Raw genomic sequence first — 13,702 nt, 5'->3', positions numbered from 1 at the left:
TACTAATAATCAGTTAAATGCAAATAAATCAAACACAATGATATTTTTTTGCCTACCTGATTAGCAAAGATAAAAAAATTAAACACACCAAATGCTGGAATTAACAAAAACTGTGCACTCCAGTAAACTGCTAATAATATTAGGCATATTATATATTATAATAACATTCACACAATCCTTCATATGTTGCAGAGGGAGAGGCAACAATTTGACAAGATGAAATAATTTCAAAATACACAGAGGGTTCCAGGAGATAGCCAAGTAACAAATACCAAGGATCTGTCTCCCCACCTACACAACAACTGCACTGGCCAACTCTGTCTGATGTAACTAACAATTCTTTGGAACTCTGGAACCTCCAGAAGGCTTGCAACTGCCAGGGAAGACTTGGAAGCTAAATGTGGTTAATTTCAGCTCTTAGGGGTAGCAGCTCCCTACCCCCACCTCCAGCCACTCAGCAGGCACCTGTGCATGTGCTTCTGGAGCAGCTTGCTCGAGCCCACCATCAGCAAAAAGGACCCTGTCCTCCAAATACTGGGGAGGCAGGCTCTGATCACTGATCGCTGCTTCTGACCACAGAAATGCAGACAAAGAAGTGGGCAGCCATTGTTGTTGCAACGGCACCCTTGCTGCAAGCCTCTCCGGTGGCCTGGACTGCCAGAGGATTTAAAGGGCCAGCAACCTTTTTCCCCCCTCTTCTTTTTTTCTGTTTTCCCGCTTAAATTTCCCCTTAATTTCCCTCTTTTAAAGACTAGGACATTCACAAACAACTGCATATATGGGGAAAATTACAATGTGACTGTTCATGCCCACCAAAGTCTCAAAAAAGACATGGGACAACCTTAAGTTTAGGCTGGCCCTCAGCAGAAAAGCAGTCTACAACAATCAAAAAGAAACAAACAAAAAAATGACAAAAAATTAGCAAACCCCGAGGAAGAGGAGTATTTGATTTCTAGAGTTACTACATTAGATTCAAATGTCCAGTTTTCAGCAGCCAAAAAAAAAAAATCACAAGGCATATAAAGAAAACAGGAAAGCAGGGCCCCTTCAAAGGAAAAAAATAAATCAACAGAAACTGTCCCTGAAAAAGGACTGATGGCAGATATTCTAGACAAAGACTTCAAAAAATGTCTTAAAAATGCTCAAAGAACTAAATGAATATATGAAAGAAGTCAAGAAAATGTATGAACAAACTTAAAGAGACAGAAAGCCTAGGGAATTCCCTGGTGGTCCAGTGGTTAGGACTCCACGCTTTCACTGCCCAGGGCTCAGGTTTAATCCCTGGTTGGGGAACTAAGATCCCACAAGTGCATGGTATGCCCTCCAAAAAAAAAAAATAATAATGCATGGCTAGATTGCATATAATTTCTTAGATTGTAAATATGTCTATATTTTCTTGAATTTCAGAAGGAAATTTTTTTAATAACAATTTTTCCCCTGAATTTTGTTTAGACAGAACAATGGTGAAAGTATTCTTTAGCTGTGGGTGGAGAAAATAAGAGATGTCCTAAGAGAATAAAAGCCTAAAAGGAAACCAAAAAGAAATTTTGCAGCTGAAAAGTACAATAACTGAAATGAAAAATTCACTTGAGGGATTCAAAAGCAGATTTGAGCAGACAGAAGAATCAGTGAACTTGAAGATAGGACAATAGAAATATCATTTTCCTGCCTTTTTTTTTTTGTTTTGTTTTGGCAGTACGCAGGCCTCTCACTGTTGTGACCTCTCCCGTTGCAGAGCACAGGCTCTGGACGCACAGGCTCAGTGGCCATGGCTCACGGGCCCAGCCACTCCGTGGCATGTGGGATCTTCCCGGACCGGGGCAGGAACCCGTGTCCCCTGCATCGGCAGGCGGACTCTCAACCACTGCGCCACCAGGGAAGCCCCCTTTTCCTGCTTTTTAAGAATGAATCAAAGAACATTTGAAGTAAGTATCTTCAGAACATACTAGAAATTGTTTATTATTACCTTGGGTTCTCACTACATTGGGTTTACAGAAAAAAAAAATTTTTTTTAAGTTTTTCAACTTCTGTAAAATAAATATGAAGAGGGTAAAATTAAGTCTATTATCTACTTAAACAGTTCATTATAATATATTAACCACAACAGCTGCTCATTAGTGCTGCAATTGGAATTAAGAGTTATTCAAAGGTTTGCTGAGTACCCATCAATGACAGAGACTGCTACAGGCACTGGAGGTATGATGATGGACAATACAGTCCCTGTCCCCCAGACAGGGCAAACATGCACACAATCATATCAAATGTGCCAAGTACAGTAATGAACAAGGGACAGTGGCTGTACAGAGGACAAAGGGAATGATCAGCCCTTTACCTGCATTAGTATGGGAAGGAATCACAGAGAAAGTGAAATTTAAGCAGGGACTTGAAAAATGAGGTCACCAAGACCAGCAGGATGAAGAAGGTTTCCAACCCTGATGGACAACTGTTACACCAGAAACAATCTTCGTTGAAGATGTGATTCCATTTGGTCGTGGTGAGTTTGAGATTCCTGTGGGAAACAGAGAGGGAGATGTCCAATAAGCAATCAGCTAATACCAGCCTGAGCAAAAGAAAGTTTAGGCTTGGGCTTCCCTGGTGGCGCAGTGGTTGAGAGTCCACCTGCCGATGCAGGGGACATGGGTTGATGCCCCGGTCCGGGAAGATCCCACATGCGGCGGAGCGGCTGGGCCCGTGAGCCATGGCCGCTGAGCCTGCGCGTCCGGAGCCTGTGCTCCACAACAGGAGAGGCCACAGCAGTGAGAGGCCCGCATACCGCAAAAAAAAAAAAAGAAAGAAAGAAAGAAACAAAAAGAAAGTTTAGGCTAGAATTAAAATGGGGGGAGTTATCAGCACGTCAGTAGTCATTAAAATCATAGGGGTAAATAAGACCTCTTACTGGGAGAAGACCAACACTGAAGGTGAAGGCGGCCAGTCACTATGATCCAGCAAGAAAGGTCTAAGCACGGACAGGGGGACAGGAGAGGGCGATAGCTCTGAAACCAAGAGGCGAGAGTGTTTCAAGAGGTTGGATAGGTGTGAAATGTCAAAGGAAGAGCAAGGACAAGGCCTGAAAATGCCGACTGGTTTGGCAGCTAGGCCACTGATGAGCTCAAGAATACTTTAAGTAGAAATGACAGAGGCAAATAGATGTGGGTAAATTGAGAGTGAAAGTGGGATGATGGGGAGAGAGTACAGCAGATTCCTTGAAAGCAACTCTGTTTTGAAGGGCTGGGGATAGCTTCAGTTTTCGGATATTAGATACCTGGGCACGTTCGTAGGTTGTGGGGCAAGAGCCAGAAGAGAGGAAAAGCTTGAAAGGAGAAAGGAGGGAAGAGAGATGAAAAAGATCCTAGAGGAGCCTGAAGTAGGTGGATGAAAAGCCCAAGCAAGGATCAGCCTTGAAAAGAGGAAGCACCACACTAAGGCCGGGGGCAGGGCAGAGGGTAGTTAAGGGGCCGGTGGGGAGCTGAGCAGAGCTCCTTCCTGTCTGACGCTGCCAATTTCCTACGAAGATAAACAGATTCTTAGGTATCTTCATAGGCAAGAGGAGTCTTACTATGAGACAGGATGGGGAGGGGGGCATGGAGGGGAGAGGTAACAGAGGTAAATAGGTTGTTTGAAAATTAAAAAGGGTACAAGGCCAGTTAAATTTCACCGAGACAGAAAATTAAAACTCTTGTTGCTCTATGCCTAAATTCCATATGTGTTCATTTTAACACAGGCACCTGTCTGATTAAAAAATATTCTTAAAACAATTCATTCTCTCCTTTTTAAAGCAATTTCCCACCACATCCATTAAAACTAGCTACTCTACCTACAGGCTGAGCAGACTCTAAAGGTTTGCCAACTGTAACACCTGGGACTTAGTCAAATAAGCAAGACCTTGAGGGTAAATTCCAAAATGCAAACGGGCATTTTCAACACTTTTCCTTTATAAACTTCTATTACTTTAGAAAGGAGTGGTAGGAGTTGCGGGGTGGGCTGACACTTCCCCCATCTCCCTTTAGAAACAATTTTGTAAAATCATATATACATTTAGAACGTACTTCCATAAACAGATTACTTTATGTTAGGAGCAGAAAACAGTAAAAACACAATTTTATAACAAAATAATTTCCTAGTGGCTCTAACACCCAGTCAAAATAGCACAACTCCAAAAATACCTGTAATTTAAAGACCAAGCAAACTTCTTAAAATGATAGCTGTACTACAGTAAAACAAAATGATCATTCTGTTCCTTTCAGCTATGCTGCAAAGAAACTCAGAAGATGTTCCAAACCAAGACATAGAAACATTCGTTGTTTTTTCTTCATCCAAGAACCATTATAACTAAAAGTCCACTGCCGTCTATGCAGACCTGAAGATTCAGAATTTGATACATCAATAGTACCCAAAACTTTATTCCTCAGGTCAGCATCTAGGTGGCCAGCTTGGGCTAGGAAGGTGCCCAACATGACATCCACAAGAAGCTGCAGTTTCCCCATCACCTCCAGGGCCAACAAAACTTTCCCTATCTCTACTATCACAGTGTTACTATCAATAAACCCTTAGGGCTTCCCTGGTGGCGCAGTGGTTGAGAGTCCGCCATGCAGGGGACACGGGTTCATGTCCTGGTCCGGGAAGATCCCACATGCCGCGGAGCGGCTGGGCACGTGAGCCATGGCCACTGAGCCTGCGCGTCCGGAGCCTGTGCTCCGCAACGGAAGAGGCCACAACAGTGAGAGGCCCACGTACCGCAAAAAAAAAAAATAAAGTAAAAAAAAAAAAAAAAACCCTTAAATGAGCGCTGACCACGGTCCAGGCATTGTTCTAAACTTTGGTGACACACTAATGAATAAAAGCAGGCCTTACATTAGGATAAGTTATGTTTTATGTTATTATATATTTTTAACATATATATTTATATGTGTTTATATTTATATATATGTTTTATATATATATATATATACACACACACACACATTTTTTTTTTTTGGCCATGCTACACAGCTTGCAGGATCTTAGTTCCCTGACCAGGGACTGAACCGGGGCCACGGAAGTGAAAGTGCAGAGTCCTAACCACTGGACCACCAGGGAATTCCCAGTAACTTACGTTATACAGAAGTCAACTGTACAAAAAAATTACTATCCACATTTCTCAAGAGGTCTGACTTGCCACCTCCACTCCCAACCTCCACTAGATCCCCTTTATAAAACCTTCACAGCACCTTATTTTTGCCACAAATGTCAGTCTGTAGGTGCACATATGGTCATTTCTTTGGCTCTCCCTACACTACACTGTAAACTTAATGAGAAAAAGGGTCCCACATTTCTTATGTGTCCCCACTATATCCCTAGTACCCAGCAAGGTGCCTAGAACAGAGCAGGCAACCAAATATTAATTAAATGGACAGATGGATGAACATGGAATTAGTTTTTCAAGAACAAAGCAATACCGATAGGAAGGCCTAAGAGTAACATGTTCATTTTAAGTGGTACACCTTTAACCAGTGATCAAAAAATGAAGTTTTTTTCCTTATATGCCACAGGAAATGAATTAAGATCATACCAAAAATCATACCTTTTTAAAATATACACTCCAGGATTATTGAGGATTATCACTGCTTCTTTAATTTGATACATCTCTAATTTATAAGTAATTTGTGGTTAACAGTTAACTTTAGAAAAAATACAAAAATCAAAGAATTCAAATATTGAACAGATGTTAAAAAACTTTCTTTGGACTCATGAGAGCTTATTTCAAAATGCACTGTCTCTGATGTTTAAGCCAAAAGAAAGACAAGTAATCCCTTAATGTATCTTATGAGACTAGATTTGAGCCACATCCTATCAGCACATATAGTATTTTTCAGTATCTCTTTGTGGATGTTTTCAGCCACTCTTTTCACATTCACGCAATTCCAAACTCTGTTTTTAAGATTAATGAATGATTTTAATGGCCAAGAGAATGTTTTCGAGGACATAACTAGTCAAAAACATTTTGAGCTTCAAAAACTAGGAGACTAGAGACTTTATGTTTTGCCTTATGTTTCCTCTCCTCCAAGGTCCACTGGGGAAGCCAAGCTTCTAATTCTAAATTATTTTGTGAAAAGTGAATTTCTGTTTTGTTGTTGTGTAAACACTGTATATTACCTAATTAAACTGGTCCCCACACTTGATAATCCATGCCACTAAATCCCCATTCACTACAGTGGATAAATTCTGTGGCCCTAACAACTCTGAAATCTTGGCAGAGACCCTGAAACTTGTAGCTTAAAGGGCAATCAACATTCAATTCCGTCAGAGGTCTACTATTTTACAAGTTGAACTGCTACTTTTCTTTACTATTTCTACAGAATCAAAGTAGAAAATTCCTAGAGAAATCAAAGACAGTGAAGTTCAACAATCAGAGCTAATTCCCGAGTATCAGACACTCAATATTAAATGATGTGTCCTTTAACAGAGTTCTTAAAGATGTTTGAAGAGTTAAAATTCAAAGACCTCCAGGCTAACTTTATTCGATCATACATACAGCAATATTTAACTGGACATTATAAAACATCAGGAAAGTGTGGTGAATCCTCAAAAACTTAAACACAGAATTACCATATGATCCAGCAATTCCACTTCCGAGTATATACCCAAAAGAATTTAAAGAAGGAACTGCTGAAAGAGATACCTGCACATTCATGATCACAGGAGCATTCTTCACAAGAGCCAAGAGGTGGAAGCAGCCCAAGTGTCCACTGGTGGATGAATGGATGAGCAAAATGTATATACATACAACGGACTATTGTTCAGCCTTAAAAAGGAATGAAATTCTGAAACGTGACGCAATCATGAACCCTGAACACATCATGCTAAGTGAAATAAGCCAGACACAAAAGGACAAATACATGACTCCACTAATATAAGATACTTGGAGTAGACAAGTTCACGCAACCAAAAAGTAGAATGGTGGTTATTAAAAGCTGGGAGAGGAGAAAATGGGGAGTTAGTGCTTAATAGACACAGAGTTTCAGTTTGGGATGATGAGAAAGTTCTAGAGATGGATAGTGGTGATGGCTACTGCACAGTATACTTAAAAATGGTTAAAAACATATGTTATATGTATTTTACCACAATTTTTTTTAAAAATGAGAGGGTTCAGTCGTTAAGACTTCACACCTCCACTGCAAGGAGCGTGGGTTCAATCCCTGGTCAGGGAACTAAGATTCCACATGTCGCGCAGTGCAGCCCAAAAATTTAAAAAAAAAAAAAGAGGAAGTATCTGAAATTTGGCTCTAACAATTGAGAAACAGCTTTTGTACTATTAACAGAGCCAAAGGAAGCTAATTATTCAAAACTTGTTATGACTGTATGTTGTGATGATTTTTAAAATTCTCAGATACTGATTTTATGCTTGCTAATACATTATTAAAATATTTGAAATATACTGTATATTAGGGATTTGAATAGTGAGAAAAATCAAGTATTTATGAATACATATATTTTACAAACTAAGTCTTTAAAACAAAAAAACCTCTAGTGTGCTCAGCACTGCATTCCGAAGTACACTAGTTAGCTGCTTAATGGCGCTGTCTTCTTCCAATATTTTTCCTGCCAATATTGTATTTTTAATATAAGGAAAATATTAAAAAATTAAAGTGACTATGTTAAAACATGGCGATAGAAATAGAGTTTTGCTCTCAATCTTATTAGTTCCTAGCAAGCAATCATTAAGTTTTTTTATGTGATCATATATTCCTCAGTGTATGTATGTATGTGTGTATATACCTATCTGTACATAGGCATATATAAATATGTATATATAGAACTATGACATTTGTGATAACACAAATAATTAAATGCGTTTTTTTCTTGGTTTAGAAATTTAGCTTTGGTAGATAGATTCATATTTAAGCTAAGACTGATTTTAGAGATGAAGAAACTGAAAAGCACAAAGATAAAGTTGATTGCCAAGGGTATGGCTTTAATAGCCACAACCAGAATCTACAACTTCGTATCGAGGGATGAAATATTATTAATGCTGTATACTTATAAAACTCAATTCAGCCTCTAAAATTAAAGGTCTCTGATCCTAGTTATTGTTCCTGTATGAGCACTGAGGAAGCTGAATCTGAATTATAGCTTAATCCCCTCATTTTAAGAAGATTTACTGACTGAAATGAGACATCCAAAATATGGCCATTTAAGGAAAATGACAGCAAATTTTAAAGTCTATTTTAGGAAGCACTTGCCTTTTTTAAAAATATGAAATTAAATTAAAAATCACTTAATTTTTAATTCAGTGAAACTTTTTCTCTAACTTCAACAGGACCCTGTGTCCTGATAAATGACATCACCTCTTTTGCAGGAGAAACGATAGACACCTGGCTATAATTGTAATATGTCTTACTAGGGTTTGTAAGCCATTGAAATCAATGTAAAATGCCTATACCAAATTATTTACTTTATATTCGACTTATTTACATTACTGTCTCTTATTCACTACGTACCCACACTGACTTGGATGCCATACAGGTATAAGAAAAGAACAAGCCTACTTGCTGCCTATTTATTTATTTTACCTTTATTCAGTCGAAAATGTAAATGTTTAACAAAACTGTTGAAAATGAAATAAGCTTCATGGCCTTGCTTTATGAAACTGTTTAAACCTTAGGTTGCTATACATTTTATCTGCTTCACAAACAAGAACTAACCCTCAGATGCAGCCCTGATTTCAATTTGAACTTTGTAGATTCTACTGTTAATAAATAGTTAATAAAAACTACTGTTAATAAATAGTTAATAAAAACTATTACCTATTGTTTCAAAACAGGTTTGGCCCATAGAAGCAAATGGCAGAGAAGTCCACAAATAAGATAAATACAGTTTTAGATAATAATACCAACCAGGAGGCTGATCAACTGTTACCTTCCAAGGAAAAAACTCCTTAAATTTTACATAAAATGTATTTAAATGTTTCCCATTTTATTTCACATTTGAAAATTATCTTCCAAGCTTAATGAAACGTGTAATAATACTGACCAGTTATCCACCATACGGCCAGAAGTTTCTCTTTAAAGGAAAACTTTAAACAACAAAGTAAAAAAGTGGTTACTTTCCACTGTCACATGATAGGAAACTGTACAGTTAAAGACCACTTTCACTGTATAGTACAGTAATTTCCTATTTGCTGGCTGATGAATACAACTCAGAAAAAGTTAGTGACCTAGTATATCCTCTTACTTTAGGCATTAAAAAGTATTTCTTATACTTGCCCACCTTATTAGTGGATGAGGTCAGGTAACAGGAAAAAAATCCAACATTTCTAGGGATCAAGAACATCCTGTAAGATACTTGTATGACATTATGATCATCAATATATTCTGTACAGAATGCAAGAATCTCTTCTGACAGGCCATTAACGAATCCTGGTGAGATTGGTATCAGCTGGTGGCTATACTGCTAACACCTGCCCTCTTCCTAGGAACTGGAATGAATTTACAAATCAATAAAGTTCTAATTACCACCAGACTTGGCTTAACCACTTCAAATTTCTTACATGTGCTTGCTCTATCCTCCATATGTTATGAGTTAGGCTGATTTCCACTTTCTGTTGACTACTTTTCTCAGTGAATACACATAATGTACAAAAGCTCAGCTCCTAGCAATAGCAAGAGGTAGGAAACGGTCAAAGTGTCAAGTTTGAGGTATTATAATGATAGATATGTCTAAGTAAAATAAAGCCACGTGAAGAAAAAATTTGTTAAATAGACACTGCACCATGTTATCACACAAAAGAAATTGGCTGTATTTTTCTACCTAGTTGCTGGTTCTAAACAAATATCATTTCCCTTTGCTTTGGGGGAAGAGTGGGAAAGCAATTTTCACAGAAATAACATCTAGCTGCTCTGAATTACAGGTGTTAAGTGCTGTGCAAATAATACCTGCAAGGCTGAGCAGCCTCCAGAGACAAGGATTAGCCAGTCCCCCCCCCCCAAATTTCTGCTGATGAACAAGGAGATATTTAGCAAGTGTGATCTGATAAACAGACCCTGGCAAAACCCTACACTGATACACAACAACTGCTCCAGATAAATCTACTCAACTTTCAGCAGTTAACTCCTATTTTGCACATCAGTTTCTCAATGCTGGGAGAGTTGCTCGGCCTGAGAGAAAAGAAAAAGATAAATTTTAAAAGGTACGTTACTGACAGTTTTCTCCTCTCCCCCCACCCCTCCCCATAGATTGTTAGATAGAGCCCTTAGTTTAGAACCTGGGGATGAAAAAAGGTTGAATTTTATAACTATTCTGTAATTAATACAGAGACCTTTAAAATTTCAGCTGGGGAATTCAGAAAATACACCTAGGCACACCGGCTGCAAAATATTCGTTGCCTCCGAGTCAGACCACGAACATTGCTAAGCCATCAAAACAAATCAAAGTATTTTCCAAATTCTGAGTCAAGAGGTGTATCCAGATGCATCAATTACAATACAACGGCTGAGATTTTCAAGGAAAACACATCACTGATTTTAAAGCTGATTTCATTATGTTATCAGCTATCCACAAAAGCCTAATCGCTAAATTTGCAACATTTAAACAGTCTAGTTTAAGTTAACATAGTCTGCCAACAGTTCAACTTCACAATACAATCTGCATAAAGCAAAGACTTTCACAATTGAAAACCAATATTAACTACATCAGGATAACCCTTTTCAACGCCTCCTGCCAATCAGCAGGGCCCCCGGGGAAATGAATCCTTGTTTCTCTTGTGCTGCTGCCATCTTTCACACTGTTTCTGAATTCCTCTGATAGTCTTTCATGCTAGTAGAATGGAGCACGAGGTACACTGTGAGAATGCTCACGTGAACAGCTCGTGACTTCCACTGTGAATCAATCCTCTTCACGCCAGTAGGAAACTAAAAGTTAGAATGCTCACATCCAAGTACCGAGAAAGCAAGCAGCTAATGACTTAGTAGGGAATGCATGTGGCACCAGGACGAAGTCCTAGCACCCAAAGTGGAAATGCAACAAATGCCAGCATCCTGCTGCTTGTACAGCTAACTTCCTCGCAGAGTTGGAGCAGCCAGGGACTTCGTGGAAGCCTAGCTCTGGCTCAGAGCCCGGCATCTCCAGGCCACGACCCTGACCATCCTCGGAGACGCGCGGGAGACGCGGCCTCGCCCCCCACCACGCGCGGACAGACCTCCCCCACCACCAGGCAAGGGGGGAGACCGTTCGCAGGGGAACCGGCCTAGGAAACTGACCTACGCTGTCACCCGGGCTCCCAGAGCTCCCGGGGTGGGGACCACAACCGCAGGCTCCCCGTCTGCCCGCCTCACGCCCAGGAAGCGGCCATCACCTGGCTCGCACCTCCGGAAGACTCGCGGCCCCACGGAACGTCGGTCTCGGGGATCCCTGCGCTGGGAACCGGGTGGAGCGCAGGGAAGCCAAGCACCACTCCGCGAAGTGGCGCCACCCCTCCGCGCGGCCGGCCCCACGAGCGCGCGCGCGCCCGGATTATTTACGGCAGACCCGTGCGGCACGTGACCGGCGCGCGGGCCTAGGGGCGCGCTCGGCACCCGGCCCCGCCCCCGGCCTGGGACGTCCCGCCCTTAGCACGCCCCAGTCCCGCCCAGACTACCTAGGATGGTTCCAGGCTTTGCCAACCGCAGCCAGGAAGGGCAGAGCCTTCGCCCTCCTCCCACCACGCCCCGACCCAAAAGATGGATGGACCCTACTTCGAAGCCGCGCCCCCCCAAGCCAAAGCAAATGTAAATACTGGGTTACTGCTTTGGAAATTTGTTATTAAGCCAATACATCACCCAGCTGCCCAGATTTTTTCTTTTCTCTTTTGGTTACTACTTTACCCATGGGAACTTAACAGGCAGTGTAAATTAGCTGCACCTCTTTCTCTTTTCACATGTCAAAGAATGGTCTCTAAATGCTAACAGGTGTAAGCATGTTAAGATGTATATGAGTGAGGTATGTTTAAAGAGAGAAGGTTTTACAAATTTTCCTTCACTTCCTCCCTCCATCAAATATCTTTCATAAAGAGTCCACCTCTTCAGACTTGCACAACAGGTCTAGCCAGAGCAGTTAACACATAGCCTATAATGTGAAGGTTCAAACTCTAGTGTAATTACACCCTTTTAAAAAATGCATAGCTGAAAAAGACAAAGGAAATTATGAGCATAGGGAAAATTTTTCAACTTTCTTGTATTTTCCAATGTATTTAATGAACATGTTCTTTTGTAATGAAAATTAATAGGTATCATTTTTCTTTTTTTTTAGGTATCATTTTTAAGGGACTGTAGATTTGCAGTCAAGTCTAGAAACATGTATTGAGAACCTATTACAGGCCAGTTGGTGATGCACTACGTGTGATACATGATGTGGCAGATCTCTTAGAATGTCTTTGGAGAACACAAGCAGCCTTGCTTATATATCCCAGCTTAGCATCATCTTTTATTAAGAAAAAAAGGGCACTTTAAGAGCACAATACTTCGACTGTAAATTATGTGGTAACTAAGGCAGTCATATTTGCCTCACAAACAAGAAACCTCAGAGCTTATTTTCTAAGGATACTGAATTATCTTCACAGCCAAAATAAAAATTGACTGCCAAAATAAAAATTGACTACCAAAATAATTTTCCACACGATTCCACAAAAGCCTTTATTCTCACTAACATGATTTAATTGCCTAAATTCACTACTCTCATTTTTTTCAATTCACTTTACTCTCTTCTTGAGTTTGTAAATGAAAACACATCCTAGCCAATAAGAGGATGAGAGTAACAGGAGGTAATCATCATGACTACCAATAAAAGAAGTTCTGATCTTGGTACGATCACTCATTGTACATATTTTTACAGAAATATCTTTGATATTTATATAAACAATCTTTAGGAAAAGTTATCTCTTTGGCATTTTTATTTCTGACTAGTACAGATAAAAACACAACAATTCTTATTGTAGAACAGTACTATCCAATGGACTTTCTGCAATGATGGATATGTTCCATAATTCTATCTTGTCCAATACAGTAGCCACCGGCCACATATGCCTACTGAGCTCTTGAAATTTGGCTAGTGTGATTAAAGATTTGAATTTTTAATTTTACTTAATTTTAATTTAAATAGCCACATGTGGCTAGCAGCTACCATAATGGATAGTGCTGTTCTAGAACAAGAAAGCAATTACTATATTGCCCCCAGTTGTGTCATACTCTATTTTGAGAAACGTGTGGCAGACACAGAACATCTGGAAACAATAACTATTTTCTCCAAACTGTTTTCTGAGCTTGTGAGGAGGTAGATATTTTAACTTTGCAGATGGAGCATGTTAAAGTTACTACATCACTCTTACCTACAGTGCATGTAAGTAGGAATAGAACTGGTAGGTCTGGATGAATAGAAAAGGGATTTGGGAGTAACTAACCCTTTGCCCTGCGATTCCCGGGCCTGCCTGACCCAGCTGTAAAGTTAACCAACTTCAGATCACAATATGCTTCAACAGAATTACCCATTGCCTGGATCCACCTAGGATTCTTTTTTTTTTTTTTTTCCTGCGGTACGCGGGCCTCTCACTGTTGTGGCCTCTCCCGTTGCGGAGCACCGGCTCGGGATGCGCAGGCTCAGCGGCCATGGCTCACGTGCCCAGCCGCTCCACGGCATGTGGGATTTTCCCGGACCGGGGAACGAACCCGTGTCCCCTGCATCAGCAGGCGGATTC

The 13,702-nt window shown here is 40.3% G+C and overlaps 1 protein-coding gene across 1 annotated transcript in view; it reads right to left on the bottom strand.

Moving 5' to 3' along the window:
- Positions 1–11,416, bottom strand: part of OSBPL1A (oxysterol binding protein like 1A) — a 208,454-nt gene extending 197,038 nt beyond the window's left edge. Inside the window, exons 1-2 of the mRNA XM_060170508.1 lie at positions 11,235–11,416; positions 2,333–2,509 (exon numbers count right to left, since the gene is read on the bottom strand). The gene's annotated coding sequence lies outside the window, so the exon portion shown is untranslated. The remainder of the gene's footprint in view (positions 1–2,332; positions 2,510–11,234) is intronic.
- Positions 11,417–13,702: the final 2,286 nt, after the last annotated feature.

The sequence above is a fragment of the Lagenorhynchus albirostris genome, chromosome 14 (genome assembly GCF_949774975.1).
Source record: "Lagenorhynchus albirostris chromosome 14, mLagAlb1.1, whole genome shotgun sequence".
Classification (NCBI taxonomy): Eukaryota; Metazoa; Chordata; class Mammalia; order Artiodactyla; family Delphinidae; genus Lagenorhynchus; species Lagenorhynchus albirostris.
The sequence above is the reverse complement of the archived record's forward strand: the minus strand, read 5'-3'. Positions and strand labels throughout refer to the sequence as shown.